Here is a 14,354-nt window from a genome sequence, read left to right as displayed (position 1 = left end):
AAAGGGAAGTCTCAACCTGTGATGGTTTAAGGATTGTTAGTGTCAGTCTTTCCAGCCTTCCTCCAGTGATCAAATATGCTCTTACAAAGTGGTCTTAGAGTGTCAAGGTCAAATTTTGTCATTTCAAAGAGTCTTCAAGCAAAATTTGGTCACTAGGCTTTAGGTCTAGGGTTTGCTTTCACTCCTTCTAAATTTGTCCAAATGTCGGTCCATGTCATCATTCAGCTGAGTCTATCATCATTCATAGGGTTGTCCTCATCATGTCAGGTTCCATTGGGTCATTTTACATCTTGTTCATGCTTCAGTTGCGCCTAGGCAAGGTTCATTTCCCTCTCCTAGGGTTTTGGAGGTAAATTCTCTTGGAGGGTCAAATCATTGGAAAAATTTGTATCCTGATGTTCATACACCTTCCCCTATCATTAATGTACCTTATTAAACACTTCCCATCACTGAGATTCCCAAAATTCCTCATTTTTCCACAAACCCTAGTTTCTTGCTACAACTTGGCAATTTTCTAGGTTGGGCCTGTGTTTTGCCCTTTTGGACCCCTTCCCCTCACTTGATCTCCACGATTCCACTTTCCCCTACTTCCTAACATCCCTCCCTACTTCCAAAAATTTCCCCAAGAATTTAGAAGCCTCTTATCCCCTTCATTTCGCTTCATTTCGACAAAATCCCTTGTTTCACACATCGGGATAGGTTTTACTCACATGATGTTTCTGAGCAATCAAAGATGAATTTGGGAAAACTGAGAGAGGTTTTTGTCCACAACATTCCAAGGAAGAAAAACCTCCTTCACTTTTTACACAAGTGTCATGGTTTTAGAGAAATGTCAAAAATACAATTGCTAGATCCAAGGAGGTTGAGCAAAGCACTAAAACGGCGAAAGAGGCTAGATCCACTTCGAGTTTTGGCCAAGGCTTCTCTGGCTGAGCATGGTACTTGATTGGGGACCCCCAGCCCAAATTTCAACAAGTTTGGAGAAAATTTTGTCAATTGTGAAATTTTTGGTTAAAAAACAGGTTTTTTGGCTCAACGCGTAGCGCGCCGCGCGCGACCCATAAGATTGGGAGGTCCAAATCACAAATGGTTTGCATTTTTGGATTTTTCATGATGAAATACACATGCTCAACTATTTCCAAGGCATTTCATCAAGGTTTGGGTCCCCAAAAGGTCAAAAAACATGCAAAAAATGACCTCACTGCCCCTTTTTGGACACACAGGAAGAAGTCTTGGGAGAATGAACTTTTGGAGGGGAAAATGGACACCAAATTGGAAAATTCCACTTGGGTTGGAAATTAGACATCCAGAAATTTCCAACGATCTATCGTGAGCTCAATTTGGATGCTGGTAAGTGCCCCAAAATCAGGTGGAAAGGCGCACGGCGCATAGGGCTCAGGCGCGCTACGCATCAGGAATTTTTGCAAAGTTTTCATCTTCAGCTCAGGAAACGAAGCCAATTTGACCAGTTTTGACTTGTGATGAGATTTTTCACCCTCCTTGATGTAATTAATGGAACTTTATGTTGACTTGACATTTATTTACTTATTCTAGATGATTCATTCATAAAATAGCAAAAATTTAATGAATGAATTGGTTTTCTAGCTTATAGAGGCAAGTTGTTTTGACTGCCTAGATTGTAGTGCTTTGTTTAGAATTGGTTGAAACAACTCCTAGGATGATGAGCTCGACCCATAGAGGCAAGGGAATGTGTTAGCTTGCCTATATTATGTATTTTCTTAGTCATTTTCAGGGTTGGACTCTTGGGAATAGCTTGATACACTATTGTACATATTTTATCTGCAATTTTGGCAAAGGATAGACCAGGGTTTTGCATCACTATTTGGGATTCATGTGGCTTTATGTGTTGATGGTGTGTTTCTCTCAGTACTTGTAAGTTGTGTATGTGTACCACTTTCCTTATTTAATCTTCTGCAATTAAACAAATGAAGTGTTAAGGTAGAAGCCATAAATTTGCTATGCTCTGCCTTTAAGTTTGTTTAATTTTCCATGTTTTCTTCAGTTTAAGGAGAATCCTTGAGACTTCCTTGCTCTCCTTAGCTCCTCACATGTCAGGTCTATTCATTCAATCACTTTAAAGGCATCAAAAAAATCGCCTATCTTGCCCCAAGTAGACCTCTGCAAAAGCTGTGCCTCATCCCCGCACCCAAAATTGCCTTTCCCTTGAATTCAACAAAACTTCAAAAAATAAATTCCATAGTCCTTGTACTTCATACCTAGCCTAAAATTAGTCATCAATTCAGTCATCTCGAGCCATATTTGATTACCTTTTGCCGAGATTGACCGGAGAGAGCCCTCTCCTGTCCTTGTAGGGCTAGCTATGAGGCTGAGCTTGATTTGATGTTACCTCGAGTTTTGTCTTCCTCAGCCCGAGGAAAATTCGAACGCTAACAAGGATGACCAACAACTATAGAATGCTTAATGCAATTCCTGGAACTCTTCCAAAACTGGCAAGAAGCTGGAGTCTTCTGCTAGGGGAAGTGTTCCAGATTACCAACTGAAGGCATGTTCACGAGCATCTTTGTCTCTGGCTACAACTCTGAAACTGGTGTGGCAGGTTGTGGCTCAAGCTTGCTTGATGTGGCTTTGAAGCTTGTAGATGACCATAATTTCCCCCCCTGTCAGATACAAGGTGAGATGATGGAGAAAACTCAACTACAAGATTGTTCAATACTTTGGAACAAGTTCTGACATGTGATTGGAGTATCTTCTTGGCTGTTGATGCCCATTTCCAAGAAGTGATCCATCCAAGATGAATCTTTGTTCTTGCAGGATGTTTGTTTCTGAAGCATCTGTGTGAAGAATGGGTGGTTTTATGATAGTTCTTACATGGATGAAGATCAAAAAATGATCTTTCAAATGGCCAACTCGGTCAGAGTGTTGGCATTTCACAATCTGTTGTTGTTGTTGTTGCTGTGGAAGAGGGGCAGAATCTGGAACAGCTGGAGGTGAACTGTCATGAGGAGCAGGTGAACTATCATGAATGAATCTAGCACTCTGAAACTGAATGGGCTTTGAGTAGTCTGGAATATGAAAGGACAAGTCCTTGTCATATCCAAGACCAGCTCTGTGCTTGTTGTGGACAAGCTGTTCCCAAGGTCTGATGATGGGCTTGGGAAGTGCAGATTGAGTTTCTAAATCTGCATGTACAACTGTTGCTTTATTTGAATGAACTGTAACATTATTGACTTGCTGCTGATGGGTGGTTGTCTTAATGTTCTGAAAAAAAATAGGTTCAGAATGATGTCTATTTTGATGTAGCTCTTCTTGCTGTAGCTGTGATTCAAGCTGCAAAAAATCAATTTTCTCTTGTGCATTTTGTAGACAGACCTGAATGTTTGTGAGAGAAACTTTGCCGACTTTTAATATATCATGATTAGTAGACAATATGAGAGTTTTGAGGAACTCTGATACTTCACTGATTCTAGCCATTTTTTTTCTTCAACGTCAAATTTACACCTTGAAAACTGATCACAACTACTACTCAGTGAAGAAAAGTAATACCCACTCACAGTACACACTAATATCCCTTATAAATGTGCATCAAATGAATCAAGGAATCAATGCATATATATGTAGACAGAGATTATAATGAGTTTTAATACCACAACTTGGGTAGCAGCAACTGCAAACTTGCTTGGATCCTTCAAATACTCCTTCACTTTCAAATCAAAAACGATGGCAATCAAAACTTCAAAAATTATAACACAATTCTCTGATCTTGCCACTTTCCACTTTCTGGCAATGAAGATAAGCAATGAGAATAAATTCCAGCAAGGACTTTCAGACCCAGAATGCTGCTCCAACACTTGCTCAGGTCATATGCATTGGAATGAGTCTCTAGCATGCCGAACCAACAGTGATAGACCTCCTTATATGTCCAAATACTTAGCAAACTGTACAGTGCTGGTCCTCTGGCTTATATTAGTCAACAATACAGTACCAATTTCAATGTAGCAAATGACTTGTTGCTTTAATGTACTTCTCAAATTATTCAAACTACTCACACTGTGAAAAAGAGAGTCAATCTTTGACTTTCTTTGCAAATGAAATTTGTGGATAGTCTTAGTAGAGACTGGTTTGTGTCATCAAGATACTAAATATAATCAATTGCAAGGAAGCTAGATCGAACCCTACAAACTGATTTCTCATAACTGAACTAAAGCTTCAAGAGAATCAAGTATCTTCACCCAATGTTAGAATCGGGAAAATTCTGAAACGATCAAAAATGTATCTTTAACGCGGTGATTTGTCAAGCCCCTTTTTGGAAGGTCAAAACTCAATAATTCTTCAAATTTAACGTTTGTTTGCAAAGTAATGGCATCATTGGTTTCAAATCCTCAACTAGCAATGGCCCCTGGATTTGTCCCCTTCGCAAATGCAACACAAGGAATACAATTTAGATGCATATCACCTATGGATATAATGAGTATTTTAGCCTCCAATTTGACTCCTTAATAAATTTGGCATAGGCCTTCCATTTGGAACTGGTGGGATGATTGCTAGGTTGGATTCTGTACGTCGAGTGGAAGCGAAGTATCCAGCTTTGCTATTCAAATAGAAACTTACAGCTTATGTTGAAAAAATATATGGGATTATCCGTGACAGTATTAAGAAGGAAATGTCTGTGTTGCTTGGCCTATGTATCCAGGTCCCAAGAACACCAAGAGCAAGTGCAGTTAAGATATATCTATCCCAAGCAAATGCAAACACACAACAAGCATCCAACAATCATTGGCAAAGCATTATCAAGAACCTAACCAATCTTCTCCAAACTATGCGTGGAAATTATGTCCCATCTATTCTTGTTCGTAAGGTATTTACCCAGACATTTGCATACATCAATGTACAGCTTTTCAACAGCCTCCTTTTACGGCGTGAATGCTGCTCATTTAGCAATGGAGAATATGTAAAAGCAGGGTTGGCTGAACTAGAACTTTGGTGCTGTGAAGCAAAGGAAGAGTATGCAGGCTCAGCCTGGGATGCACTCAAGCATATTAGACAAGCAGTGGGATTTTTGGTTATACATCAAAAGCCAAAGAAATATTTGGATGAAATTTCCCACGATCTCTGTCTGGTTTTAAGCATACAACAATTGTATAGAATCAGTACCATGTACTGGGACGATGAATATGGCACACACAGTGTGTCTCCAGATGTTATTGCAAGCATGAAAATGTTGATGGCAGAAGATTCAAACGATGCTCATGGAAATTTGTTCTTGTTGGATGACGACTTGAGTATACCATTCTCTGTGGATGACATCTCAAAGTCTATGCAAGAAACAAATCTGTCAGATATCAATCTACCGTCTCAGCTTCTTGAGAATTCAGCTTTTCATTTCTTGTTGCCATGTACTCTGTAATACAGAAGGCTACATTTTCTATTATTTTCATCTCTTGATCAATGGTGTTATCAGCTCATGAGCAGCTATTCCCTTGCAACATACAATTGGATTTTTATCCAGATCTTGTCTCAGAGCAGTAGAGTACACGACTGAGGAGAATAGTTGCACCCACTCTGCACAATTAAATCTGAAAACACAACTCAATCCTCAGGTAATGTGACAAATAATACATCCCTTATTGTCTGAGCCCAGGTCACTGGATTCAAAGTCCAGAGTGCTAAGAGTACTGCATTATGGAGAACATCGAATTATACAGGCACACGAAAACCGCGTATATATAACAGAGTTTATGTAAAGCAGTGTTTTAACACATAGCATTTCTATAAAACAGCGTTTCACATAGCATTTCTGTAAACCGCGTATTCAATGGACTCCACGCTCGCCGCATACCATGTCATCTCCATGCATGCGTATAACAGTGTTAAGGTATTATAGCCACAATAATATGCGTATAACAGCGTTCAAATACCAAAACGATTTCTAATGCATACTCCAGCAATCACCAGACAGGATTTGAATGTTTAGTGGTGAGGATTCCACGCTCACCGCACCAAGTGCCTCGCCCAAACTCAGAGATACAAACTGAAGACAGCATCGCACGAAGAACAGGCAGAGGAACGTTTCAACCTGGAGCAGTGATTCATTCAGGTGAATTCACAACACTTCTGAAACGTTTATGAAACCATGACCGTTTCCATGTCATGACAACTTGGATAGCACTGGCAGTGTCAGGCAGAGGAGCGTTTCATCATTCAAGTGAATGTGGCAGACAGGGTGCAGTTCTGTATAAAAGGAATATGGCAGACAGGGGTCAGAGATGTCAGTCAGCAGCAGATTTCGGGCACCAGACACCAGCAAGTATTAACAGGTTGCAGCTAAAATTTAGCTGAAGAAATATTCATGAGAAAATATTCATGAAGTTCATGGCAGAAATAAACTGCACAGAAAGGCCATAAAACAAATGGATCAACTTAATTATGCAAGTCAGGAATATGCCTGCTCTGATACCATGTTAAACACACATGGGTAGTAAGAAAAATATGAAAGATAAAACATGCAAGTACAATTTTATTGACAAATGATATACATTTATAGTACATTATGTGACTGTTGAGTTTCACATCCCAAGGTCTCTTGGACTACTTTGTCTATTCAGCTTCCACACTACCCATTGAGGATTAGGTGTCCAACATTCTCTCTTACTATTTAATACAAAATATTGTACGATTGTTTCAAGTGTTAACAAGTGGAGAGTATGAGGTTCTCACATCCTCTCAAGTGTGTTGAAATTTGTTTGAAAACTAAAATTTCTGATCGTGATAATTACTTGTGACTGATTGATCTGTAAACGACCGTGGATATTCCATTGGCTAGTTTGTCACAACAAATATGATAATATTTTATTAAAAATCTGAGATTCTATACTATTACAGTTTTATTAAATTTCTAGATCTATAGATTTTATTGTAACTAGTTCATGCATGTGAAAGGAAATTATGAAGAAAATATAGAACGAAAAAATAAAATCTCAAAAATGCACACATAAAACACAAGATATGATTTTTGAAACCCTTTCAAGGGAAAATCCAACTGGAAGGTGAGGATGCTCTGCTCTCTTTCTCTGTCTGGAAATATGGCTGCATATACAAAGAAGTATGACACATGGCCTATGGGATGCTATAGTGAACAAATAATCTCTCTCTTTTCTACCTCCTATCCATCTTGCCTATTTTTGATTAGCTATGGAACAAATACTCAAAAGAATGGAATGCCTCTTTCTCCTAGTGGCCCGATTATAACAAAACCTGATAATCTACTAGTGGTTAAGTTTGAATGCATCAACTCTTAACTAAAGTTAAAATGTAAACTCTTATAGAGTATTTTACATCACAATCACATGGCTAGCCCCCTTTTCCATGAATAATGGGGGTTGACATGACATTCTCCCAAATTATAGGTGTGAAAACAAGAAGATTAACTTCTAAGTGGCATAACTTTTGCATATGGGATCCGATTGACACGATTCTTACGCCGTTGGAAAGATATTTGTGTGTAGAATAGCATGAAAAAGTGCGACACTAAAGTGACAAATTTCTACCCCCAAAAAACTCCATTTGATGCCTCAAAATGCTTCGAGAAGGTTTCAGACCTTGTTTTTCCAAACTGGGTCCCACCAATAAAAACGGTCCCATGAGCAGATTCCTCCACTTTTTCCACCCTGAATGAATTGAGATGAATGACAAATAATATAATGATCCAATCAGAATCACTGATATGTGTGTGTGTGTGTGTGTTTCCTTTTATTATTCACTTCTTTTAGTTATGTCATCAAGTAATTATACATTAAAAAATATAGAGATTATAGTGCATAAGATACAAGATACAAGAGACACCATGAATTAGGCCAACGACCAAAGAAAAATCCATAAGGGGAAACCCACCAATGATTTCCTTATAGAATTTTTGTCAATAAGAGAAATACATGTCATAGACAAAACAATTAGAAGCCTAAGTGCCAAGTTAGGCATCCATTAGACAATAGCCGCCACAAGTTTGTTCATAAGTCCTCAAGTCATAGTCTACCCATGAAGATCATAATCATCATCTATATCAGCTTCCATTCTCACTGGCTTGCCACAAAAAATGCCATATTTAATACATTTATTTGTTAACCTTGTTTCTTACTATAGTCCTTTGAGTATATGCCTCAGACCATACAAATATAACCAAAATAATACAAGAATTTTTCCTCAGATAAGTGAACCTGTTGCTTCAAATAAATGAGCATTTTGTGCCTAAGATGTCCACATCATTTCCGAGGTTCAATTTTGCCTTGAATTGGTTCTTCTTAGCTTGACTTCTTCACATGTTTGAATAGAGAAACTATGTCTTGATCACATATCCACATTTCTCCCATAGAGATCTAAATTGGTTTCCAAATGGTGGAGTAACTATGGAAAATATAGTGGTTTCCTCATTTGAAAAGGTGTCTTTAAGGGCTGAGCCAACTTGAATTTTGGAGGGATGAGTTGGTCAACTTGGAGAGACAAAAACATGCTTTAAAAATTCAAATTTATTTTTCTTTTTAAGTTTCCAAATGGGACAAGATAAAATAAATTTCTAGTGGCTCAAATAAATCCTTTTTTACTCTTTTACAAAATTATAATGATAAATGATATTTTGCAAGAGAGTGGTGCAAGCTCTACTCTTAGTCATCTTGGTAAATAGCATAGCCAGTTTCCAATGACAAACCTAAGGGGGCTTGGGCCATCGGCTGGAGTGGGCACTCCATGAGTGTCCCCTCGCAAGGGAGTGGGGGGGGCCTCCTCTTTTCAAGATGTAGTAAACGGGTCCAAATCATTTGCGACAGGGATGAATGGGACAAGATTTGAATCATCTGGGGTTGAGGAAACCCCAGTAATGGGGGCATAATGATAGGCTAGGGGCAAAACCGTTGCCTCCCAAAAGTCACGAAAACCTGAAGTTTGTGATCTCGAACAATAGATTGGAGAAGTCTAGTTGTTACCACCCAAAAAATGATTATCTAACCATTTCTTACTAGGTGCATCGAAATACACCATGTAGGATTAATTTTACCATGGTAAACCCACTTTCATCATAGGAAATAATTTAGTAAACTATTTTTCCTAAATTATTTCTCATTAAAATTCAAAAACCCCATGAGAATAACTAAATAATTATTTATTTATTTAGTATTCTATAGAAGTAATTATTTATTATTACTTTTGAGTTAATCACCTTGGAATAATTAAATAAATCACTATTTATTTATTATTCTTTATTTAATTCATATTTTCCTTATGAGATAAGTTTTAAACCACTATTTAATAATCATTTCTTTCTTAATTCTCACAAAGTGATTAATAAATCATTTTTATTTTCTAATTGCTTCAGCCACTTTTTAGATAAAGATATTTGACCATTTTGAATATCTTTTCACTCTCAAAATATAATAAAATATTCACAATGCCTAGATTTTGATTTAGTCAATAATATTCTATTATTTTCTAATTCCTAATTTGGCTCAACACGTTGTTGTAAATAGAGGGTTTTCTATTCATTCTTCACCATGACCATTCTCATCGTCACCAGTATCTTCTCATCGTATTCAAGCTCCCACTTGAGTTCAAGCTATTTGTTTTCATTTTCTGCCCATTGCAAGTTGAGAGAGAGAACTAGATTGCTGAAGTGTAAGGACAAAAGGACCCATCCCATGGAGGGGGATCTACAAACCCAAGTTTATAAGTTCTCCTCACCAAGTGTATCATTTCTATTAATAGCAATTATCTTATTCATGTGATCCATTGGGTTGCTACACTTTTATCTTTTCTGCTATATGTTTCTGGTTGCATCTGATCTATTGTGTTGTAGGGTTTTCCTTTGTTTTTATTGCAGATTTGAAGCATAGACAACCATATTTTGCTACACATACTAAAAATTTTCATACTAAAAAATGATGAATCCACTGGTGTAGTAATTAAAAACATTGGTGACTATTGTTTCAACTATTTTTAGTGCTTTTTCCTCCTATTTTAGCCCTCTCAATTTTTATTTTTATATCTCCTTTGATTTTTTGGAAAATTAGATGTTTATGTTGGGGTTCCGCATCTTTTCGTGGTCACAAATACCAACCAAGTAGGAGACGACACAATATGGCTCAGATATTCCTAGAAATATAAGTGGGAACATAGCACACTTGTTAGCCCAGTAACTACACCTAGCACACTTTTTAGCCCATAAACTATGCCCACACACTTTTCAGGTCAATTTCTGCGCTACTCAAATTTTTAGAAAGATTTTCATATTTTTCAATTTTTGTTGAGATTGTTGCGTGTGTACCGGGAAGTGGTTCTATTCTTTCTTGAGTCACCCCTAGGCCTAGATCCATTTATAAGTTTCTAATTGGGGAAGAAAAAATCCCCCCTACGGTTTTGAATGCACCTCCATCATTGAGGAAGAGAATTTCTGAGTTGAGGAGTCTAGTGTCCAACATTTTCAGTGACTGTTTTTCAATGTTTTGTCCATTGTTTTGTATTATTTTTAGATAGGTTTTTACAACACTTTATTCCCATTAGAATGTTGTGTTACCTTTCCCCCTTAGGATCCCCTAGTGTATCCTTGCCTTTGTAGCTTATTTACTGTCTTTTTATAGCATTTTCACCTATGTTTTTTGTTGGTTTTCTACTCCATTTTCAGCATACTTCTGCCCTTAGATCCCAGTCCCTTAGACAATATATCTTTTGGCCATTTTGCGAGTCTTTTATTTTCTTGTTTTCTTTATTTTATTTTATTTTTTGATTGCCTTATTGGGTGGGGGGTTGTGGGCTTCAATTTTTGTTTATTTTACTATCCATTTTCAATATTATTTATAGTTTATGCACTTTATTTTCAATGACATTGGCATTATCAAAACATTCTTAATTAACTCATCCACTAGACACATTTTCCACAGACGCACACCTTAATCAAACGTGAGCTTGGTAAAAACCACCAAACTAATACTTAACAATCCACCTTAATAACTTAACCCACATAGATTAAGCCCACTTAGGCACTATGGCCAAAACAATCTTTTTTGTTATGTGTGGGATCAATGGGATAGGCTTCCAATAACAACCACTGATCGCTTACACTAAGAAATAGAAAGTTGACATATTGGTGTGCTTAAAGTCCTTCGCCATCCCACAGTCCAATGCCAGAGTGCATTAAAAACCCGATTCAAAGGGGGTTAGGCTAGATCACGAAGCAAGAAGTTCTCCTCGAGGCTACCCAACCCGCGACAATTAAGTTCGTGTTGTGGTTGATCACCAAGGAACTCAAAACTCGACCACCCCCATGGGATGAGGGTATCCTTAATAACTAATCTTAGGAAAATACCCTATAGGACTAGCTATGGACAAGTAGTTGGTCCTCTACCCCACCTTTCTGTAGAAAACTCTTCTTGTGGGGATTAGATTTTTTCAAGTAAGAAGTCTCTTGGAAGGCCATATGAAACAATAGAATTCAGACTTGTTTGAGGATTTAGATCACCTTTAGGCTAGAGGTAATTTTTTTCTTTGATAAGATGTGTTTGTTATTAGAAATTAATTAACGGAGCAATGAAATACAAAAAGTATTGTTGAAACACAAATAAATAAACACATAAAACAAGAGAGACACATATATACGTGGTTCACCCAATTTGGGCTACGTCCACGGAGAAACAAAATGAAGAGATACAACCTACAATAGATCCATTGTAATTTCCTCTTCGCTCTCACACAGTATCCTCTCTCTTTCTTGCTCAAAATCATAATGACACACAACTGCAATACAATTCCATCATATAAACTAATCATAACTTCTAACATAACTTCTATCATCATATCATCCACCTAATGAATGACCCGGATTGAATAAAAAATTACAATATTTTACAGGAAAATTTTCATCTATTTTTATCTTTGGCGGCGTTGCCCCCGAACCACCACCAGGGGGGTTGGGCAACCTTTCCTCCCAATTAGGAATAGGGATCTAATGCGGCTAAAACAAAAAGCTCTAAAAAGTAAGGAAGATCATCAGGCTCCACACCCAACATTTGCTTGAATTAGAGTAACATATCATTATAGTTAGTTTACACTTGCACCACTACACTAGTGTTTGCTTTTTGTTTTTTACTCTTTTCTCCTATCATCACCCTTTATCCTCTTGAGTCATATTTTTCGTGAAACCATTGCACCCCCTAGGCATTTTTTGTGAAGGTTTCATGGCCTTCGCCCCTAGTTTCCTTTAGGACATCTTACTCCCTCTCATCAAGTTTGAAACCATCCTGCTAGTCCTCCATTGAGTCCCTATACTAACTCAAGTTCTTCTGGTTCTTTTAGTTCCTCCTTTAGTTCTGCACCTTCCCATCCTAGCACCACCACCATGTTAGGAACCAATGTTGGTGGTGGAAACCAAGGTAACCCTCTCGGCAGAGCCTCTACAGGTATGGCCACTAAACCTCCCTTGCTTCCTTATATAGCTGGCCTGAGCCTCCTTGATTTCAGCCAACTTATTAATGATCCTCTTCTCCATAACCCAAATTGGCCTCCTATTCCCACCAAGCTTCCTTATGACATTCCCAAGTTTGAAGGTAATCTTGGAGAAGACCGCGCTAATTATGTTTGCTCTTTTCACATGTGGTGTTAATCAAATTCCATTACCAAAGACTTCATTCATCTTCATCTCTTCCAATGCACCTTAACTGGAGCTGCTACCAAATAGTATGTGGACAACATCGTGCCTCCCATTCTACCTTTGCGACACTTGCCAAAGTTTTTCTATTAAAATGTGGCAACTCAGGGATGAATTTTTCCTAGAAGAAATCATATATTTTAGTTCTGTTTGAACCACCTATAATAAAATTTCATATATGACAATTCTAATATGACTGTCCAAAAATAGTAAGTCACATCTCAATTTGGAAGTGACTTCCCAAAAATAGAAATTCACGTCTAAATGATCAAGGATGATCTTGACATATTGAATCCACTTCAAATCAATCATGATTATACAAGTCAAGAATTAATATATTTATCCTTATTGGTATTATTATTATTATTATACTATTATTTATAAAATAGTCTAAAGTCATTTACCTTTAATGGATTAATAAAAAACGAATTCTCTCATGGAATAAGTAAATTAAATTGAGAATTTATTACTTGGAAAATCGAACCTTTCTCTTGGAATAAAATAGCAACTCCACACTTAAGATAATGTAACTCTCCTCACTAATTCAATGTATGACAAAAGTGTAACTCCTCGTTAAATGCACTTGTAACTCCCTCATTCAATTCGATTTTGTAACTCTCACCAAATATTCTCTCATGTCTAAGTGTAACTATCTCTCTCAATAATTCAAATTGTAACTCCTCAAGACAAGTGTATCTCTCTCTCTCTATTCTTGGGACGAGTTACACTTCTCCTTAAGTAACTTCTCCCTCATGGAATTCAATTTTCCTATTATTGGCTCAAGGCATGAATTCATTTTTTAACTCCTCATTTCTAACCTATTTAATCAAGATCAAGTGAGAGTTGAGAGTAGCATGTTCATTGTGAAGGAGAGATAGACTTTTGTGTGTGCAAGAGAAGTGTAAGTGAAGAGTAAGAGCAAGGGAAGAGCTAGAGCAAGTGTGAAGGACAAGATATGATCAAGAGAATGAGATCTTCAAGTAAAAAACAAGAGCACTTCAATTGCAAGTTAACAGACATTGGTGACTTTATTCATTGTAATTCTCTCTCTCTCTCTCTCTCTCTCTCTCTCTCTCTCTCTCTACTCGCTGAACAATTGAAGAAATCTAATAGAAGAAGAATCATTTATGTTTTCCCCTTGTGAGTTTTTCCTTGGTCATTGGAACTAACTCTCAGTGTCTTATATTTGTGTTTGATTGTCTTCATATGATCCTTACAATTGTTGATATGAAAAGTTTAGAAGAATAATCTGCATTCTAAGTACTTGCAACAACATAGAACAATTAGTTTACTGCAAATTAAATTCAATTTTTTGCAAAGTACATTAAACTTTCTGCAAAGTGAATTTAGTTCCATTTAGTTTTCAGCAAAGCACATTCAACTTTCTGCAAAGTATATTTAGTTCCATTCAATTTCTGCTAAGCAAATTCAGTTTTCTGCAAAGTACATTCATTTTTTTGCAAATTACATTCAACTTTATGCAAAGTAAATTCAGTTATGTTCAATTTTCTGCAAAGTACATTCAATTTTCTGCAAAGTACATTCACTTTTCCGCTAAGAACATTCAATTTTCTGTAAATAATTTTTATATTTCTACATATAACTTTCAAATTATAACATGGTATTAGAGACTTGGTGAAGACAAGTCCAATGAGACCAGAGATCACCTGAAGAGACTCCACTTGCTGCC

The 14,354-nt window shown here is 37.1% G+C and overlaps 1 pseudogene; it reads left to right on the top strand.

Moving 5' to 3' along the window:
• Window positions 1-4,744: 4,744 nt before the first annotated feature.
• On the top strand, window positions 4,745-5,388 carry LOC149222575 (myosin-11 pseudogene; annotated as a pseudogene).
• Window positions 5,389-14,354: the final 8,966 nt, after the last annotated feature.

The sequence above is a fragment of the Pinus tabuliformis genome, chromosome Q (genome assembly GCF_031772625.1).
Source record: "Pinus tabuliformis cultivar Carrire ecotype Pingquan chromosome Q, CPIR1, whole genome shotgun sequence".
Lineage (NCBI taxonomy): Eukaryota > Viridiplantae > Streptophyta > Pinopsida > Pinales > Pinaceae > Pinus > Pinus tabuliformis.
The sequence above is the reverse complement of the archived record's forward strand: the minus strand, read 5'-3'. Positions and strand labels throughout refer to the sequence as shown.